The sequence below is a fragment of the Trichechus manatus genome, unplaced genomic scaffold (assembly GCF_000243295.1).
Source record: "Trichechus manatus latirostris isolate Lorelei unplaced genomic scaffold, TriManLat1.0 scaffold00091, whole genome shotgun sequence".
Taxonomy (NCBI): domain Eukaryota; kingdom Metazoa; phylum Chordata; class Mammalia; order Sirenia; family Trichechidae; genus Trichechus; species Trichechus manatus.
The window spans coordinates 9,825,828-9,848,031 of NW_004444027.1; the positions used below are offsets into that span (position 1 = coordinate 9,825,828).

General features: G+C 38.7%; 1 protein-coding gene across 7 annotated transcripts in view; it reads left to right on the forward strand.

Annotated features, from left to right (window-relative positions):
• BLK (BLK proto-oncogene, Src family tyrosine kinase) overlaps window positions 1-22,204 on the forward strand; it is a 121,030-nt gene that overhangs the window by 38,493 nt on the left and 60,333 nt on the right. For 5 of the 7 annotated variants that reach the window (XM_023736750.1, XM_023736754.1, XM_023736751.1 and 2 more), the window contains exon 2: window positions 7,582-7,711. The exons of the other annotated variants lie outside the window; for them this stretch is intronic. The gene's annotated coding sequence lies outside the window, so the exon portion shown is untranslated. The remainder of the gene's footprint in view (window positions 1-7,581; window positions 7,712-22,204) is intronic. 7 annotated transcript variants of the gene reach the window in all.

The window sequence follows — 22,204 nt, forward strand, 5'->3', positions numbered from 1 at the left end:
CCCCCCCCCCCATAAGCATCAAAGAATGTTTTCTTCTGTGTTTAAACCTTTTCTTGAGTTCTTATAATAGTGGTCTTATACAATATTTGTCCTTTTCTGACTGACTAAATTCACTCTGCATAATGCCTTCCAGATTCCTCCATGTTATGTTTCACGGATTCATCATTGTTCTTTATAGTTGCATAGTATTCCATTGTGTGAATATACCATAATTTGTTTAACCATTCTTCCGTTGATGGGCACCTAGGTTGTTCCATCTTTTTGTTATTGTGAATAGTGCTGCAATGAACATTGGTGTGCATGTATCTATTCTTGTGAGGGATCTTATTTCTCTAGGATATATTCCAAGAAGCAGGATTGCTGGATCGTATGGTACTTTTATTTCTAGCTTTCTAAGCAAGCGCCAAATCAATTTCCAAACTGGTTGCATGATTTTACATTCCCACCAGCAGTGTAAAAGTGTCCCAGTCTGTCCACAACCTGTCCAACATTTACTATTTTGTGTTTTTTGGATTAATGCTGGCTCTGTTGGAGTTAGATGGTATCTCATTGTAGTTTTGATTTGCATTTCTCTAATGGCTAGTGATCATGAGCATTTATTCATGTGTCTGTTAGCCACCTGAATATCTTCTTTGGTGAAGTGCCTATTCTTATCTTTTGCCCATTTTTTAATTGCGTTATTTTGTTGTTGTTGAAGTTTTGCGGTATGTTGGAGATTTTAGAGATTAGATGCTGATCAGATTTGTCATAGCCAAAAATTTTTTCCCAGTCTGTAGGTTGTCTTTTTACTCTTTTGGTGAAGACTTTTGATGCGCATAAGTGTTTGATTTTTAGGAGCTCCCAGTTTCTCTTCTGGTGTTTGTGCATTGTTACTTATGGTCCATATTGTGTTTATGCCATGTATTAGGGCTCCTAGCGTTGTCCCTATTGTTTCTTCCATGATCTTTATCATTTTTGATTTTATATTTAGGTCTTTGATCCATTTTGAGTTAGTTTTTGTGCATGGTGTAAGTATGGGTCTTGTTCCAGTTTTTTGCAGATGGATATCCAGTTAAGCCAGCACCATGTTAAAGAGATTGTCTTTTCCCCAATTAATGGATTTTGGATCTTTGTCAAATATCAGCTGCTCATAGGTGGATGAATTTATGTCTAGATTCTCAATTCTGTTCCATTAGTCTATGTATCTGTTGTTGTACCAGTTCCAGGCTGTTTTGACTATTGTGGCAATATAATCAGTTCTAAAATCAGGTAGTGTGAGGCCTTTGACTTTGTTCTCCTTCCTGAGTAATGCTTTACTTATCTGAGGCCTCTTCCCTTTCCAAATGAAGTTGGTGATTTGTTTCTCCATCTCATTAAAAAATGCCATTGGAATTTGGAACTTTGGGTAAAACTAACATTTTCACAATATTGAGTCTTCTTATCCATGAGCAAGGTACGTTTTTCCACTTATGCAGGCCTCTTTCGGTTTCTTGCAGTCGTGCCTTGTAGTTTTCATGGTATAGGTCTTTTACATCTCTGGTTAGATTTATTCCCAAGTATTTTATCTTCTTGGGGGCTATTGTAAATGGTATTGATTTGGTGATTTCCTCTTTGAAGTTCTGTTTGTTGGTGTAGAGGAATCCAAAGAATTTTTGTATGTTTATCTCGTATCCTGAAACTTTGCTGAAATCTTTTATTAGTTCCAGTAGTTTCCTTTGGGGTTTTCTGTGTATAAGATCATATCATCTGCAAATAGAGATACTTTGACTTCTTCCCCACCAATTTTGATGTCCTTTCTTTCTTTTTCTAGCCTAATTGCTCTATCTAGGACCTCCAGCATAATGTTTAATAAGAGTGGTGATGAAGGGCATCCTTGTCTGGTTCCTGTGTTCAAGGGGAATGCTTTCAAACTCTCTCCATTTAGGATGATGTTAGCTGTTGGCTTTGAATAAATGTCCTTAATTATGCTGAGGAATTTCCCTTCTATTCCTATTTTGTTGAGAGTTTTTTTTGTGAATGGGTGTTGGACTTTGTCAAATGCCTTTTCTGCATCAATTGATAAGATCATATGGTTCTTATCTTTGGTTTTATTAATGTGATGGATTACATTGATTGTTTTTCTAATGTTGAACCATCCCTGCATACCTGGTATAAATCCTATTTGACCATGGTGAATTATTTTTTTGATATGTTGCTGAATTCTATTGGCTAGAATTTTGTTGAGGATTTTTTTTGTAAATGTTCATGAGGGATATTGTTCTGTAATTTTCTTTTTGTGTGGTGTCTTTACCTGGTTTTGGTATCAGGGTTATGCTGGCTTCATAGAATGAGTTTGGGAGTATTCCATCCTTTTCTATGCCCTGAAATACCTTTAGTAGTAGTGGTATTAACTCTTCTCTGAAAGTTTGGTAGAGTTCTCCAGTGAAACTATCAGTGCCAGGGTTTTTTTGTTGTTGTTGGGAGTTTTTAATTACCTGTTCAATCTTTTCTTTTGTTATGGGTTTATTTAGTTATTCTACTTCTGTTTGTGTTAGATTAAGTAGGTAGTGAGTTTCTAGAAATTTGTCCATCTCGTCTAGGTTTTCCAATTTGTTAGAGTACAATTTTTCATAGTATTCTCTTATGAATCTTTTAATTTTAGTTGTGTCTGTTGTGATATCACCCTTCTCATTTCTTATACAGTTTATTTGCTTCATCTTCTGTGTTTCTTTTGACAGTTTGGCCAGTGGTTTATCAATATTGCTGATCTTTTCAAAGAACCAGGTTTTGGTCTTGTTAACTCTTTCAGTTGTTTTTCTATTCTCTATTTCATTTAATTCTGCTGTAATTCTTATTATTTCCTTTTCCCGGCTCCTGAGGGCTTCTTTTGTTGCTCTCTTTCTACTTGTTCCAGTTGTAGGGTAAACGTTTTGATTTTGGCCTTTTCTTTTTTTTGGATGTGTACATTTATTGCTTTAAACTGACCTCTTAACATTGCTTTTGCTGTGTCCCAAAGATTCTGGTAGGATGTGTTTTCATTCTCATTTAATTCTATGAATTTCTTTCTTCCATCCTTAATTTCTCCTGTAACCCAGTAGTTTTTAAGCAAGGTGTTGTTCAGTTTTCATGTGTTTCATTTTTTTCCTTGCTTTTTTTGTTATTGGTTTCTACTTTTATGGCTTTACTGTCAGGAAAGATGCTTTGTAATATTTCATTGTTTTGGATTCTGTTAAGACTTCCTTTATGGCACAATATGTGCTCTATTTTGGAGAGTGTCCCATGTGTGTTTGAAAAGAAAATATACTTGGCTGCCGTTGGGTGGAGTGTTCGGTATATGTCCAAGAGTTCAAATTGTTTGATTGTAGCATTTAGATCTTCTGTGTCTTTATTGAGCTTCTTTCTGGATGTTCTGTCCTTCACTGAAAGTGGTGTGTTGAAGTCTGCTACTATTAATGTGGAGCTGTCTATCTCTCTTTTCAATGCTGTTAGAGTTTGTTTTATGTATTTTGGAGCCCTGTCTTTGGGTGTGTAAATATTTATTATAATTATGTCCTCCTAGTGTGTTGACCCTTCAATAATTATATAGTGTCCTTCCTTATCCTTTGTGGTGGATTTTACTTTAAAGTCTATTTTGTCAGAGATTAATATTGCCACTCTTGCTCTTTTTTGAGTGTTGTTTGCTTGATATATTTTTTTCCCATTCTTTGAGTTTTTGTGTCTTTAAGTCTAAGGTGTGTCTCTTGTGGGCAGCATATAGATGGATTGTTATTTTTGTATAATTGTTTCTTTATGGCTCAAAGTCATACTATATTATTGTGCCATGCTATAATAATAATAACTAAAAGATATTGAGTGCTTACTATGTGCCATGTATTAATTTAAATATTGTTTCAACTTAATATAAGTAACTGCAACAATGGGATCAAACATAGCAAAGAGTGTAAGGATGGTGTAGGACCAGGCAATTATTTCATTCTGTTATACTTAAGGTCACTATGAGTTGGAGACAGCTCAATAGCACCTAACAACAACAACTTAATACAAAATGATTCAGGAACTTACTTTCCTAAAAGCATTTTTGGGTTTTTTACATTTGCCTTATCTTACAATAGATGAGTCCAGATTATTTACTTTCAAGGTATTCTAGGCAATATAACATAACTACTTTTTTAAGAAAAATAATTATTTATTCAACAAAGGCTGAAGAAAGGTTCTCTTGAAAATTTTTTTGCCCTTGATAAAATATTTATTTTCATTATTTTGTCACTTTACCTGATCTCTCACCTGTATACCCAATTGCCAGAATTAGGTCTCTGGCACTGAACTGCAATAGAGCACATCTAGGCCTCAGGACTTGTCCAGGTGCTGAGTTTGCCCGAGTGCGAGTGCTCAGAGTGATTGACCACAGTGTGTGGTTGGCTCAGGAGCTGTGACCCTGCCCCCCAAGAATCTTAAAGTGGGTGTCAGTAGATGGGTAGGTGGAGGTAGCAAAGTCAGAGGAACATGGCTGAGGTAGTAGGAGTGAATTTTGTGGTTATTCATGAATCATGATGAAGGAAGAGAGGGAGTTGAGAGGAAAGAGAAACCAAAGAATCATTCCTAATGGGAATTTCATAAGAAGTTGCTCCATAGTATCACCTTGGGCTCCTCTAAGCCATCAGAGTGCAGGAGCTGGGCCATCTCCCTGGTCTGTCCTCATTCTTGGCAGCTCTGAGCAGAGCCACAGTTACCACCTAGACATGGCTGTTCCTCAAACCTCCATAAATCTGCAGTAAAATCATGGACCCACCAAATGTTAGGGCTGAGGGCAAATGGGAGTTCACCCATCCAATGCCCTCACTGTAGGGAAGAGGAGACAAAAGCAATGAGGTGAAGTGGCTTGCCCTGGTTGTACCACAGGTACTAAATTGGTACTGAATGAGCCAAGTGAGGTCCTTAATGCATTACAAGATCCGAATGTGCTTTCTGAATAATGAAAAAGAGTTAAGATGAGCTCAGAACAGGTTGAGGGCATATTTTTCAACTCCACGTTATTTAAATGTGGCCAATTGTATGACCATGTATTATGTACTATGTATGCACATTCTATATGGAAGAGACTGAGTAACCAGAGCAGCCTAGTACTTGGCCAAGCTGGAGATCAGAGTTTACCAGAATTTGGAGAAGTCTATACCTTGAAAGATTTTCAATTTATTGGCCTGTCTTTTGTGAGGGAAAGATTTGATTGGAGCTTTTTATAGGTAACAGTGGGTATGGGATTTTAATCATTTGAACTCAATAAAACCTGTAATGACACAGGGTCTCCCGAGGTGTCTAGCTTTTTCTCTTCTGGTGCTAAGGACCATTTTGTTTCAGTTACTCAGGAAATGACTTTAGGACAATATTGATTTTTGAATGAATAGGGTCTGGACAAGTTCTTTGTCCTCAGTGACCTTGACCCCATGCTGCCTATTGCTGAGTCAAACGGTCATTCCAATTTAGCTGAAAAACATAGCTAAATAAATAGGGCTATGGTCTGCCCATGGTGTGCTCAACTACTAACCAGATAAATTTGGGAAAACCCCTTTGTTCTTTTGAGAAGGATGAATTCATTTCTTAGTCTCACTGTAAAGCATAGTCATAAGCAGAAGAACACTAAACTAAACATGAGAACAAGGCTGCCTTGGGGCTATAGGAAAAGCCCCACAACAACCTCCCTCAGGATGTCTGAAGCCCAGCAGGCCAACCTAGGTTTCACAAGCCTCGTGAGAGCAGAGATGACGACCGTTACTGAGCACTGTGCTCTCCTGGGGAAGCGACCCTATGCAGAGGTGGAGTTCCCAGCCACAGCTGCCTTATGAGTCTTCTCCACCCACCCACCCCTGGAACACTACACTCTTCCACCTCTGGGCTAGAGCAGCCACCTGAGGCTCCTGGCAGTTTCACCTCAGTGAACCCCAGGTTCACTGGAAAATATACCTATGCAGCAGGACAGCCCCAGGGTTAGAAAGGCCCTCTGTTCCAGCCCTGGCTGTGCATCAGAATCACCTGAGGTATGGAGGTTAAAAAATATAGATTCCAGACCCCACCTCAGACTTTCTGTATCATATAGGGAGTCCAAGAATCTGTTAGAGTCTCAGATAATTTCTAGTCAGCAACCTCCACTTGCACAGGAATTGGGATCATTAGGTCCACCCTGCCTGTGCTACAGCTCCCAGTTCTACAGTCGAACTCTTGGTCCCATCATGTGGAGGGATCTTATTTCCCACGCCCCAACAATTTGAACTTGAGTCGAGGGTCACCTCTCAGACCTGTAAAGCCAGAAAAGTATGTTTTCCTTGTAGCATTGATGGCATCCTAGCCTTATGTCCACTAAGGTGGGAGAGTTGAGCTTCAGAAGGACTAATTAGAAAGATATGCTAGTGAGGTCTCACTTAGATGGACTGTCATTGAGTGAAGCTTTATTGTTGTTAGCTGCCATTGAGTTGGCCCCCAATTCATGATGACCCTACGTACAACAGGATGGGATTGTTGTAATCCATAGGGTTTTCATTGGCTAACTTTCAGAAGTAAATTGTAGGCCTTTCTTCCTAAACTGTTTTAGTCTTGAAACTGCTGATACCTGTTCAGCATCCCAGCAACACTCAAGTCTCCACTGACAGATGACTTGTGGCTATGCATGAGGTGCACTGGTCAGGAATCAAACCCTAGTCTCTTGCATGAAAGGTGAGAATTCTACCACTGAACTACAACGGTCCTCTGCAATAGATTCGCACCTCTCAAAAGTCACTTTACAGAAGAGGTAGCCGAGGTTAGGATATGGCAACGGAATGCTCAGGGCACACAGCCAGTTGATTGTTGAATCAGGTATAGAACCCAATTGTCCTACTTCCCAGGTGAGCTGGCTGCCCTGCACTGTGTAAACCTTTGGTTTCAACAGGCATTAGAAGTCCTTTATCCACAAGGCAGAGACTAGCTTTCAAATCCAGTCTCCAACTAAGGCAAGACGACAGCTCAACTGCTGTTTAGACAGCGGCTGCTCCTACCAGAGGCCAGGTTTCCCAGATTGAGTACAGGTGGCCCCTGACTCACCACGGGTTCTGTTCCGAAGACTCCATCCTAAATTGGTTCCAACATAAATTGAATACCTTTTTTTATTTCAGTTTTCATTATTATTGCCTTTTATTATCAGTATCTTTATTTGTCTTTGATGGTTCAAAATTTTACATAGAAATTTACAGATATGATGACATCAGCAAATTACACAAAGCAACGTTGTACATAGTGTATATTACTAACGATAAGATGTACAAAAAAAAAAAAAACAGTCGTAAGTGTGGTTCATTGTAACTTGAATACATCGTATGTCAGAGACTACCTGTACTCACTTTCATATTAGTTTATTCTGTGCACTCAACTTTTTAAAATCTTATCTGTCACATCCCACTGGATTTTGGGTTCTAATACTGAACCAAGGTACCCCACGCAGGGTAAAGAAGTAACAGAAGATTCTAACTCTTCAGGAGAGTTTTAGGGGCATCTCTTTCCCCTCCACAAGACAGCCCCTCTCATATTTGAATATCTTTGTCATGTTGCTGTTGACATCTCACCCTTTCCATCTGCTTGTCACATTTCCACTGACAGCACCCTCATTCTAGCCACAATGATCTGTCACCTCATCCGCTGCAGCAGCCTCCGAACAAGTCTCCTTGCTTCCAGACTTGCACCCTACAATCTCTTCTCTGCACAGCAGCGAGAGGGAACTTTTTAAACAGTAAGTCAGCCCTTATTTCAAACCTTCTAATGGTTTAACATTGCATGTTCAAAGAAATCCAAGCTCATTCCCCTGCCGATCTCATTGTCCTGAACTGCTCCCACCCTCTGTGGCTCGCTGTGCTCCAGGCACACTGGAATACGCCAACACATTCCCTCCTTTGAGCGTTCCATCCTGTTGTTCTTCTCCTCTGCCCTTCCAGACCTTTGCAAAGCTGTCTCCTTCTTGTCATTCGAATCTTAACTTAAATTTCCTCCCTCGGAGAGATCTTTCTTCATCATCTGAATAGCATAGTGCCTCTGCAGTAATCTTATCACATCATCCTGTTTTATTTTCTTCACAGCACTTACCTCTATGGGAAGTTATCAGTCATTTATTTTGCTTGTTTACCATCTGTCTCCCCTTCACTGTCCTCTGGGTCAACTAGAATGGGCACGTCATGGAGTGGGAACCTGGTCTGTCTCGCTTCCCACAGTATCTCCAACATCTACCTCACAACCTGGCAAAGTATGTACTCAAAAGTAGTGGTAGAGGAGACGATGAATTCTTTATAGGGAGGAATTGGACGGGTCTGGACACCTCTGGGTGCTGTTAGAAGACAACATGGCAATAACGTGGTGCTCACTCTCCTATGCAGTTGCTGGGAGCCTACACTGTCACAACCTTTTTTGGAGAGCAATTTCACAGTCTGTATCAGGATCCTGGAGCCCCAGTGGCTAAGTGGTTAAGCATTTGGCTGCTAACCAAAAGGTCGGCAGTTTGAATCCACCAGCCGCTCCTTGGAAACCCTATGGGGCAGTTCTACTCTGTCCCATAGGGTTGCTATGAGTCAGAATTGACTGGACAGCAATGGGTTTGGGTTTTTTTTTTTTCTGTTTTATCAGGATCCTGAGACAGTTCCAAAGTATTGCTCCAAAGCAATTTTCCTTCTGAAAGTCTAAACAATGAAGGAAAAAATCAGAAATGTGGGCAACAATTTATACACAAATATTAATTAAAGCTTTTTATATACTTATATACATATACACATGTACACATAAATATGTGTGTATAGGTGTACATACACATATATATTTACATAGTAGGAGAAATTATAAAAATTGTGTTTATTATAAGTTTGAATTACAGAAAAAAACATGATATTATGTGATAAGAGGAATACAAAAGTGTATACTAAAACCAGTCGATTCCAACTCATGGCGACTCCATGTGTGTCAGAGTAGAAGCGTGCTCCATAGGGTTTTTCATTGGCTGATTTTTCAGAAGTAGATCACCAGGCCTTTCTTACAAGGCATCTCTGGGTGGACTCAAACCTCCAACTTTTTGGTTAGCAGCTGAGCACGTTAACTGTTTGCACTGCCCAGGGGCTCGACAGTATAGCAATAAAATTTTAAAAAAAGCCACCAACTGCCTTCAAGTCAATTCCACCTCATGGCAACCCCATGTGTGTCAGTGTAGAACAGTGCTCCATAAAATTTTGAATGGCCGAACTGTCAGAAGTAGTCACTAGGTCTTTTTTCCAAGATGTCTCTGGGTGAACTCGAACCATGAACCTTTCGCTCGCCTTATGCCAACAACACACTCTGAGGCTTTCAGCTAGTAGCTGCGTATGTTACTATTTGCACCACGCAGGAACTCCAGTAAAATATTAGTTCTTATTTAAAATTCTGTTTTCCAGATACCATGTCAAGCACTTATATTTCCTAATTCTCTCAACAACCCTGCAAAGTAGTTATTATTATTTCAATTTCACCAACTGGGAAAAATGACACTTAAAGAGATTAAGGAAGTTGACAAATGTGACGAAGTTTATAAGTTGTAAACTCAAGATTTGAATCCAAAGCTGTCTCACTCCAAAGACTAAATTTTAAACCATATATTCAACACTAATTCCAGCTTTGTAAAAATTTTAAACATATGTATCTCTCTTCAAGAAATACTAAGAAGAAATACACCAAAATGTTAACAGTACTTGCCTCTGAATGTTGAGATTATGAGATTTTTTTCATTATAATTTTCTATATTTGAATTTTTTTCTATAATGAGCATGTTACTTTCATATAAAGTTTCAAATTTTATTAAAAAGTAGGTTGTTACATACACAAACTACAAATACATTTGACTTATAAAGCAAAAATACTTTTAATGAAACAAACAATTTGAATCCAATGTTTAATATATTAAATAATATATTGTCACTGAGTAGCATTCATTCAATAATGAAAGAGAAGTTAAACGTTAAGAAACATATTAGTGCATTTTGTCACTAAGTCAATTTATCAGTAAATCAAAGTAGAGAACTAATTGTTGACTGTCCTGATAAGTGGTTTAAAAGAAATTCAACAGAATTCAACTACATTCATGTAAAAGCACATACACATACGCTGTTATTAGTTGCTTCTGAGTTGCTTCTGACTCATGGTGACCCCATGTGTGCAGAGTAGAACTGTGCTTCATAGGATTTTCAAGGCTGTGACCTTTCTTAAGTCTATCACCAGGCCTGTCTTTTGAAGCACCTCTGGGTGGTTAGTAGTCAAGCACATTTGCACCACCCAAGGACTCCTACACATAAACGTGTGCATGTGTGTGTGTGTGTGTGTGTGTGTGTGTACCCTGGTGACACAATGGTTAAGCGCTTGACTGCTGATCGAAAGGTTGGATGTTCGAAATCACCCAGCGGTTTTGAGGAGAAAGACCTGGCAAAGTGCTTCTGTAAAGATTTTGAAAACCTGGTGCCATCGAGTTGATTCTGACTCATAGCGACTGTATACAACAGAGTAGAACTGCCCCATAGGGTTTCCAAGGCTGTAATCTTTATGGAAGCAGACTGCCACATCTTTCTCCCACGGAGCAACCAGTGGGTTCGAAATGCCAACCTTTAGGTTAGCAGCCAACCACTTAGGTTAACCACCATGCCAACTAGAAAACCCTATGGGGCAGTTCTACCCTGTCACATGGGGTCACTATGAATTGTATTCAACTGGAAGGCGTCTAGCCACAACATACATACATACATATATATATATATATACATACGTATATGTATATACATATATAGTGACCACAACCAAGAGCCCAAACATAGATAGCAATGATCGTGAGGATGAGCAGTGTTTCATTATGTTGTACTTGGGGTAGCTATGAGTCAGAACCGACTCGATGGCACCTAACAACAACATATGTTAGGTGCCATCGAGTCAGTTCTGACTCATAGCAATCTTATGTACAAATGTACAACAGAATGAAACACTGCCCAGTCCTGCACCATCAACATGATCATTACTATGTTTGAGCCCATTGTTGCAGCCACGGTGTCAATCCATCTAGTTGAGAATCTTCCTCTTTTTCACCGACCCTTCACTTTACCAAGCATGATATCCTTCTCCCGGGACTGGTCTCTCCTGATAACATATCCAAAGTATGTGAGACGAAGTCTTGTCATCTCTGCTTCTAAGGAGCATTCTGGCTGTACTTCTTCCAAGACAGATTTGTTTGTTCTTTTGACAGTCTATGGTATATTCTTCACCAACACCACAATTCAAAGGCATCAATTCTTCCTTATTCATTGTCTAGCTTTCACATGCTATGGTATGATTGAAAATACCATGGCTTGGGTCAGGCGCACCTTAGTCTGCAAGGTGGTATCTTTGCTTTTCAAATCGTTTGCAGCAGATTTGCCCAATGCAATATGTCGTCTGATTTCTTGACTGCTGCTTCCGTGGGTGTTGATTGTGAATCCAAGTAAAATGAAATCCTGGACAACTTCAATCTTTTCTCCATTTATCATGATGTTACTTAATGGTCCAGTTGTGAAGATTTTTGTTTTCTTTATGTTGAGGTGTAATCCATACTGAAGACTGTAGTCTTTGATCTTCATCAGTAAGTGCTTCAAGTCCTCTTCACTTTCTGCATGCAAGGTTGTGTCATCTGCATCTGCAGGTTGTTAATGAGTCTTCCTCCAATCCTGATGCCCCGTTCTTCTTTGTATAGTCCAGCTTCTCGGATTATTTGCTCAGCATACAGATTGAATAGGTATGGTGAAAGAATGCAACCCTGATGCATACCTTTCCTGACTTTAAACCACACAGTATCCCCTTGTTCTGTCCGAACAACTGCCTCTTGATCTATGTACAGGTTCCTCATGAGCACAATTAAGTGTTCTAGAATTCCCATTCATTGCTGTCTATTAGTGGAAAGTATTTGAGTTTTCTTTCTCTGACAAGCTTCTACCTTACACAGGTTCTGGCTTTCGTGGGTTTTACTGTATCTTCTCCCAGGGTGTGGCTTGTGTTTTCACATTTTTTATGGTGTCTTTTTGAAGAACAGAAAGTTTAATGTTAATGTAGATGTATTCATCAATTCGTTATTATGATTTGCATTTTGTGTGTATGTGTGTATGTGTGTATTATTTAAGAAATTCTTCCTTTTGATGAGATTCTAAAGATACTCTACTTTTTTGCTAAAAGTTTTTTTTTTTTGCTTTTCATGTTTAAATCTTTAATCAATTTGGAATAGCTAATTGCAGATGATTGTAAGGTAAGCATTCAGTTTCATGATGTTTCCATATGGAAAACCAGTTGCCCCAGCATCATTTATTGAATGGCTCATCATTTCCCTGGTGACCAGCAATGCTCTCCAGGGTCTGTGCAGGGCCTCTGATCTATTTATATACGCCATTGCCAATGTTGTTTGTTGTTGGATGCCATTGAGTGGATCCAATTCTTAGTGACCCATATGACAAAGTAGAACTGCCCCATAGGGTTTTCTTTGCTGTAATATTTATGGAAGCAGATCTCCAGGTCTTCTCCCACAAAGCCACTAGATGGGTTTGAACCACCAATCTTCGCAGTTGAACGCGCAACCGTTTGCCCCTTTCTGTTGCCAATACCACTCTTAAATACTGCAGTTTTTTATTTTTTGCATTTTTTTTATTGTACTTCAGGTGAAGGTTTACAGAACAAATACTTTCTCATTAAACAGTCAGTTCACATATTGTTTTATGACATTGGTTAACAACCCCACAACATGTCAACCCTCTCTTTTCTCAACCTTTTTTTTTTCTGGTAAAAATATACGTAGCCAAAGATACACCATTTCAAAAATTTCTACATGCACAGTTCAGTGACATCAATTATGTTCTTCCAGTAGTGCTGCTATTCTCACTTTAGATGAAGGTTTACAGAACAAAATAGTTTCTCATTAAACAGTTAGTACACGTTGCCCCATGACAGTGGATAACCACCCCACTACATGTCAACACTGTCCTTACTCAACCTTGGGTTCCCTATCACCAGCTTTCCTGTCCCCTTCTGCCTTCTAGTCCTTGCCCCTGGACTGCTGTGCCTCATTGGTCCCGTTTTGTTTTATGGGGCTGTCAAATCCACGGCTGAACAGTAAACGTCGGAAGTGACTTCACCACTGAGCTAAAAGGGTGTCTGGGGGCCATACTCTCAGGATTTCTCCAGTCTCTTTCAGGCCAGTGAGTCTTGTCTTTTTTGTGTGTGTTAGAATTTTGTTCTACATCCTTCTCCAGCTCTGTCCAGAACCCTCTGTTGTGATCCTGGTCAGAGCAGTCAGTGGTGGTAGCCGGGCACCATCTAGCTGTACTGGACTCAGTCTGGTGGAGGCCTTTGTAGCTGTGATCCATTAGTCCTTTGGACTAATCTTTTCCTTGTATCCTCATTCTCCCTTGCTCCCGAAGGAGTGAGACCAGTGGAGTATCTTAGATGTCTGCTCACAGGCTTTTAAGACTCCAGCCTCTATTCACCAAGATAGAATGTAGAACATTGTCTATTTTATAAACTGTGTTATGCCAATTGAGCCAGATGTTCCCTGAGACCATGGTCCCCACAGCTCTCTGCGCAGCAGTTCAGTCCCTCACGTAGTTTGGATGTGTCTATGGAGCTTCCTTGACCTTTGCTTATACAAGTTGTGCTGGTTTCCACCGTATTGTGTACTGTCTCACCCCTCACCAAAGATATCACTTATCTATTGCCTATTTAGTATTAAATACTGCAGCTTTAAATGACTTTTGATATCTAGGAGGAGACTTCTCTCTGGCTTATTCTTCTCTTCAGGGATATCTATGCTCTTCTGGGGCCTTTGCTCATCCATAAAATTTTAGAACCAGTCTGTAAAGTTCCTCAAAAATACCTGTTGGAATACTGATTGAGAATACATTCAATTCTGAATGATTAGGGGAGAAAGTACATTTTTATTATATGGATTCTTTCTAATTATGATCAATGTGTATGTCTCCTTTTATTTGTATACTTCTTTCGTATCTTTCAATAAAGTTATACATCTCCATATAAGTTTGCACATATTAAGTTTATTTCTAGATAAATCATATTTCTGGTTGGTGTTGGAAATGAGTTCTAAATGGTCAAAGGCTATGAATAAGCAATATACAGGGGGTAAAAAAAAAAAAACTCATGTCACCAATAAACATCTCAAAAGTAATCAAGAAAAAAACAAATAATATTAAAAAAAAAAAGATTTAATTTGCCACCCATCAGATAAGTAAAAATTAATGTCTGAGAACACCAGGTTTTAGCAAGAGTATGGGGAAAATAAGAACTTTCAAGTACTACTTGTGGAAGTGTAAATTGGTACAGTCACTTTGGAAACCACTTTGACAATCTGTAGTACGGCCCTGGAAGTCCACAAAGTAAATTAAAGTCATGTTATTTAGAGAAACTCTCCTGTATGTTCACAAGAAGACATGCACAAGGAAGTTCATCATAGTGCTATTCGTCATTATGAAAAAGTGAAGACATCTGAAAATGGATAAGCGGGTAAGTAAAAGGAGAATTATCTAATGTAACAGGATAAAACAAAAAATAGAAGATCTGAGGCTATATGGATCAAAATGAACAAATCTTAAAAACACAATTTTGGACTTACAAAAAGCAAGTTGCAAAAGTTTGCATATACTAGAAAGCCATTTTTGTAAATTTTTAAAACACACAAAGCAAAAGTATATGTTGCTCATGGTTGCTTATACATATATGTCATAAAAGTACAAAAACATACATGGTAATAACGCCTGCTGCCTTCAAGATAATGATTACTTTTGGAGAGAGAGAGAGGAGAAAATAATGAGATCGAATTTCAATTGTCTCTATAACATAAAGAGAGAGGCAGTAGAAAAAGAGAGAAGTGAAACATGTGACAAAATATTAGTATCTGCTTGATACTAGTGCTGTTACATTAGTTTCTGTACTTTTCATATATTTAAATTATTCATAACTAATAGTGAAAAATTTTTAAATATGCTTGTATATTTCAATAATCTTGACGATGGAAAAGGCATTTATAAGTGTGAACACCAAAAACAAAGATCAATAAGAAAGATAAATAAACTTATAAGATATAAATTATAAACTTTTCTACGTAGTGAACATCATAAACAGAATTGAAAAGCAAAAGATAAATCAAGAAATACATTTACAACATATATGACTAAAAAAATCACATATATGTACCATATAAAAAGCTCTTACCTATCAGTAAGAAAATGATAAACATCTCAAAGTAAAAATGGGCAAAGACCATGTACAGCCAAATCATAAATGAGAAACACAAATGATAAATAAATACATGAAAACTATTGACAGAAAGAAAAGTCAATTAAAATGATTTTTTTTATTGTTTTTCATTTATCAAACTAAGTTTTTTTAAAAAACTTGATAAGAACCTACTAGGAGAGGCCGTGCAAATGCTCTTTCTTCATCTCTATGAGAATGTAAATTAGTATTATCTTTGTAGAAGTTAATTTAGCAACACAGATCAGAATTCTTAAAAATGTGCATATTCTTTCACATAGTAATTCTGCATATAGAATATATCTTCAAAAATATTGGACAAGAAGGTAATTATATATTTTACAGGAATGTTTATTGTAGGTTTATTTATAATCATCAAAGGTTGAAAATAACTTATTTGACTAATAAAAACCAAAAAACCAAACCTGTTGCTGTCGAGCCAGTGCCAACTCATAGCGACACTATAAAACAGAGTAGAACTGTCCCATAGGGTCTCCAAGAAGCTGCTGGTGGATTTGGACTGCAGACCTCTTGGTTAATAGCCATGCTCTTCAGCACTGCACCACAGTAGTTAACAAATTAATGTATATCTATATAGCAGCAGCTGTACAGTTAATAATAACTTTGGTCTCAAAATTGTATTTACTCCCAGAAGAACCAGATGGTGCCTGGCTACCACCACTGACGGCTCTGACAGGGATCACAGTAGAGGGTCCCGGACAGAGTGGGAGAAAAATGTAGAATAAAATTCAAATTCACGCAAAAGAGACCAGACTTACTAGCTTGACAGAGACTACATGTGCATTACTTAACAAAAAATTAGGTTAAAAAGTAAAAGGTAACTTTTTTTGTTTTTGCTTCAACAAACAGAAATTTATTCCCTCACAGTCTAGTAGGCTAAAAATCTGAATTCAGGGTGCCAGCTCCAGGGGAATGCTTTCTGTCTCTGTTGGCTCTGGAGGAAGGCAATTATCATCAATCTCCCCCTGGTGGAGGAGCTTCTCAGCGCAGGGACCCTGGGTTCAAAGGATGCACTCTGCTCCCAGTGCTTCTTTCTTGGTGGCAGGAGGTCCCCCTGTCTGTTTGCTCACTTCTCTCTCTCTCTTTTTTTAAATTGTACTTCAGATGAAGGTTTACAGAACAAATAGTTTCTCATTAAACAGTGAGTACACATATTGTTTTATGACAATGGTTAACAACCCCATGACACGTCGACACTGTCCCTTCTCAACCTTGGGTTCCTTATTACCAGCTTTCCTGTCCCCTCCTGCCTTCTAGTCCTTGTCCCTGGACTGTTGTGCACCATTAGTCTCATTTTGTTTTATGCAGCTGTCTAATCTTTGGTTGAGTGGTGAGCCTCAGGGTTGACTTCATTATTGAGCTAAAAGGGTGTCCAGGGGCCATACTCTCGGGGTTTCTCCACTCTGTCAGGCCAGAAAATCTGGTCTTTTTTGTGAGTAAGAATTTTGTTCTACTTTTTTCTCCAGCTCTATCAGGGACCCTCTATTGTGATCGTGGTTAGAGCAGTCAGTAGTGTTATCTGGGCACCATCTAGTTGTGCTGGACTCAGTCTGCTGGAGGCCATGGTAGTTGTGGTCCATTAGTCCTTTGGACTAATCTTGCCCTTGTATCTTGTTTTCTTCACTCTCCCTTGCTCCCGAAGTGGTGAGACCAGTGAAGTATCTTAGATGGCTGCTCACAGGCTTTTAAGACCCCAGATGCTACTCAACAATGTAGAATGTAGAACATTTTCTTTGTAAACTGTGTTATGCCAATTGAGCTAGATGTTCCTTGAGACCATGATCCCCACTGCCCTCCACCCAGTAGTTCAGTCCCTCAGAGAGTTTGGATGTGTCTATGGAGCCTCCATGACCTTTCCTTGTACAAGCAGTGCTGGCTTCCCCAGTATTGTATCCTGTGCTACGCTTCACCAAAGTCACCACTTATCTATTGTCTATTTAGTATTCCCCGCCAACCCTTCCCTTTTAACCAACAAAGATTGTTTCTTTTGGATAATGCTCTACATTCTACCTTGGTGAGTAGTGTCTGGGGTCTTAAAAGCCTGTGAGCGGCCATCTAAGATACTCCACTGGTCTCATCTCTTCGGGAGCAAGGGAGAACGAAGAGAACAGGATGCAATGAAAAGATGAGTCCAAAGGACTAATTGTCCACAGCTACCAAGACCTTCACCGGACTGAGTCCAGTACAGCTAGATGGTGCCCGGCTACCACCACTGACTGCTCTGACCAGGATCACAACAGAGGGTTCTGGACAGAGCTGGAGAAGGATGTAGAGCATAATTCTAACTCACAAAAAAAAAAAAAAAAAAAAAAAAAAAAAAGACCAGATTTACTGGCCTAAAGGAGACTGGAGAAACCCCGAGAGTATGGCCCCCAGACACCCTTTTAGCTCAGTGGTGAAGTTACCTTCGAGGTTCACTGTTCAGCCTGCGAGTGGACAGCCCAGTAAAACCATGAGAGTAACGAGGTACAGGAGTCCAGTGACAAGGCCCAGAAGGCAGAAGGGGAGTAGGAAGCTGATGATAGGGAACACAAAGTAGAGTAAGGATATTGTTGATGTGTTGTGAGATTGTTAACCATTGTCATAGGGCAACATTTGTAGTAACTGTTAAATGGGAGACTATTTTGTCCTGTAAGCCTTCATCTTAAGTGAGAATAACAGCACAATTAGAAGAGCGTAGTCAATGTCACTTAAATGTGTCTGTAAAAAAAATTTTTGAAATCACGTATCTTTGGCTATGTGTATTTTCACCAAAAAAAAAAAAAGTTGAGAATTTAGAGGGTTAAAAAAAAAAAAAAAAGATTGTTTCTTTTTATGTGTAAATTTTTTCATGAGTTTTTACTATAGAGGTCTCATACAATATTTGTCCTTTTGTGATTGACTTATTTCACTCAGCATAATGTCCTCCAGTTTCATCCATGCTATGAGATGCTTCACAGATTCATCATTGTTCTTTATCATTGCATAATACTCCATTGTGTGTATGTACCATAGTTTATCTGTTCATCTGTTGAGGGGCATCTAGGTTGTTTCTATCTTTTTGCTATTGAGAACAATGCTGCAATGACATGGGTGAGCATATGTCTATTCGTGTGTTGGCTCTTATTTCTCTAGGATATATTCCTAGGAGTGGGATTGCTGAATTATATGATATTTCTATTTCTAGCTTTCTAAGGACACGCCATATGGTTTTCCAAAATTGTATCATTTTGCATTCCCACCGCAAGTGTATAGGAGTTCCAATCTCCCCACAGCCTCTCCAACATTTGTTATTTCCAATTTTTTTCATTTGTGCCAGTAATGCTGGGGTGAGATGGTATCTCATTGTGGTTTTAATTTGCATTTCTCCAATGGCTAGTGATTACAGACATTTCCTCATGTGTCTGTTGGCCACTTGAATGTCTTCTTTGGTGAAGTGTCTGTTCATTTCCTTTGCTCATTTTTTAATTGGATTATTTGTCTTTTTGTTGTAGAGATGGTTGATTTTCTTGCAGATGTTAGAGATTAGACATTTGTCTGACTTGTAATGTCCAAAAATTTTTTCCCAGTCTGTAGGTTCTATTTTTACTCTTTTGGTGAAGTCTTTTGATGAGCATATGTGTTTAATTTTTAGAAGATCCTAGTTATCTACCTTATCTTCTGGAGTTTGTCTGTTGTGGTTATGGTTTGTATCCTGTTACTGCCCTGTATTAGGGTCTGTAGCATTTATCCTATTTTTTCTTCTATGAATTTTATAGTTTTTGTCTTTATATTTAGGTCTTTGATCCATTTTGATTTAGTTTTTTTATATGGTGTGAGGTACGGGTCCTGTTTCATTTTTTACAGATGGCTATCCAGTTTTTCCCACACCATTTGTTAAAAAGACTGTCTTTTCCCTATTGGATGGACTTTGGGCCCTTGTCAAAGATCAGGTGACCGTAGGTGGATGGATTTACATCTGGGTTCTCAATTCTGTTCCATTGGTCAATGTGTCTGTCATTGTACAAATACCAGGCAGTTTTGACACCATAGCTGTATAGAAGCTACTGAGGTCAGGTAGTGCAAGTCGTCCTACTTTATTCTTCCTCTTCAGTAGTGCTTTACCTATTCAGGGCTTCTTCCTTTTCCATATAAAGTTAATGATTAGTTTTTCCATCTCTTGAAAGAATGATGTTGGTATTTAGATTGGGATTGCATTGTATTTGTACATTGCTTTGGGTAGAATTGTCATTTTCACAATGTTGAGTCTACCTATCCATGAGCATGGTATGTGTTTCCATTTATGTAGATCCCTTTGGGTTTCTTGCAGTAGTGTTTTGTAGTTTTCATTGTATAGGTCTTTTACATCCCTGGTTAGATTTATTCCTAGTATTTCATTTTTTAGGGGCTTTTATAATTGTATTGGTTTCCTGATTTCCTTTTCATCATTCTCTTTATTGGTGTATAGGAATCCAACTGATTTTTGAATGTTTATCTTGTATCCTGTTACTCTGCTATATCTTTCTATTAGTTCCAGTAGTTTTCTGATGGAGTCTTTAGGGTTTTCCATGTATAGTATAATATCATCCACAAACAGGGACAGTTTAACTTCTTCGTTGCCAGTTTGGATGCCCTTTATTTCTTTTTCTTGCCTTATTGCTCTAGCTAGGACTTCCAGCACAATGTTAAATAGGAGTGGTGATAAAGGCCATCCTTGTCTTTTTCTTTTTCTCAAAGGGAATGTTTTCAGCCTCTCCCCATTAAGAATGATGTTGGCTGTTGGTCTTGCACAGATGCCCTTTACTTTGCTGAGAGAGTTCCCTTCTATACCTATTTTATTAAGAGTTTTTATCAGGAATGGGTGTTGGACTTTGTCAAATGCCTTTTCTGCATCAATTGAGATGATCATAAGATTCTTTTCTTTCCTTTTATTTATGTGGTAGAGTACTTTGATTGATTTTCTAAGTTGAACCATCCTTGCATGCCTGGTATGAATCCTACTTGGTCTTGGTGTATTATTTTTTTGATATGATTCTGAATTCTACTGGCTGGAATTTTGTTGAGAATGTTTGCATTTATATTCGTGACAGACATTGGTCTATAATTTTCTTTTTTTGTGGCATCTTTGCCTGGTTTTGGCATCAGGGTTATGCTGGCTTCATAGAATGAATTCAGAACTGTCGCTTCCTTTTCTATGTTCTGAAATAGTTTGAGTAGTACTGGTATAAGCTCTTCTCTGAATGTTTGGTAGAATTCTCCAGTGAAGCCATCTGGGCCAGGGCTTTTTTTGGTTGGGAGTTTTTTGTTTTTTTTTTTAAATTACCTTTTCTATCTCTTCTCTTGTTATGGGTCTGTTCAGACTTTCAACATCACTTTGTAGTAGTTTGAGTTGGTAGTGTGTTTCTAGAAATTTATCCATTTCCTCTAGTTTTTCAAATTTGTTGGGGTACAGTTTTTCATAATACTCTGTTATGATCCTTTTTATTTCAGTTGGGTCTGTTGTAATGTCCCCCATTTCGTTTCTTATTTGGATTATTTGTGTCCTCTCCTGTTTTTCTTTTGTTCCTGAATTCTTCCTTTTTTTGTCTGTATTTTCCATGAATTTGTCTGCCTTTTCTAAGAATTTTTTCTATTTTTTCTTCATTTTTTCTGCTTTTTGCTTCAACTCTTGGATAGCTCTGAATATTAAAGATTTGAATTCCCTACCCGGTAGTTCTAGTGCCTTTTCTTCTACTGGAAAGTCATCTTGTGTTTTATTTTGGATGCCTACTGGAACCATCCTGTCCTGTTTTTGTATATGTTTTGATATTGTCTGCTGTCTTCGGGACATTTAGTAGTTATTTTCCTCATTTATTGATTGTATATTTGATTGTTTCATCTTGCTTTTTTGTTTTAATTGGTTATGTCTGAGCAGGTGGGCTGTGTGTTCTTTATTGTTTGCTTGTCTGTGGATATGATACTTTTCACCTCCTTCTCCAATGGGAAGAGTCAGTCTCTCAGGTATGATACAGCAGGGCAGGTCCAGCTGAAGAGGAGTTTCTGGGATGGGTTGTTTGTGGCACATACTAGTGCTGACAGGACAGGCTGGGAATCAGTGCAGGGCAGATCCTGGTAGGCCATGCCTGTGCTGCTTGGGAGTGTGATGTTCAGCACATGGTGCAGGTAGGCAGGAAGGAGGGGGGAGATTGTAATGTGTGGAGCTAAAATGGGTATGGGAAAGAGGAGAGAGGAACAGGAGCCAAAAATATACAAACAAACAAACAAAAAAGAGTGCTAAGGGAACTTACCACTGGAGTGGAGAGATGAGAGAATGAGAATAGGAAAAAAGAAAGAAAAAAGGTAAAACAAAAAATGAATATTTAAAAATTAGAAAAAAGAAAAGCCCCCAGAGATCTCACTGGGGCAGCTTTGAGGACTGGGGAAGTTGCCTCCAGGCAGTGAAGTACAGCCTGGCTAGAAGGTGTAGAGGTGTCACACAGTGCCAGGTATTCAGGAGACAGGAAGATAAGGTAAGTCTAGAGAGACAAGAAACTGAGAAATGAAGAAAGACAAAAAAGGAAATTGAGAAAAAAGAAAAGAAAACCAACAACACAAAAAAAGAAAAAAAAATGTCCCCAGGGATCCCACTGCACATCTGTGCAGATTGAGTGAGTAGCTCCCAAGCCATGCAATACTGTCCGGCTAGAAGGGGCTCCCAAGCTGAGAAAAGAAAACAAACAAATAAAAACAGAACAATTCAAAACAAACAAACAAACAAAAAGCCCTGGGATCCCACCAGCATGGCGGCATGGGCTGGGAAGCAGTTCTAGAGTTCAGTGACATTTCACAGCCTTTCAGGAAGAAGCAAAGATGGCACATAGGGCCAGGTATTTGAGAGAAAGTAGGGGGAGGTGGTTAGAGGTATGGAAGAAATCAAAAGAAGTGGAAAAAAAGCAACACCAACAACAAACGAATGGCACTCAGGGAG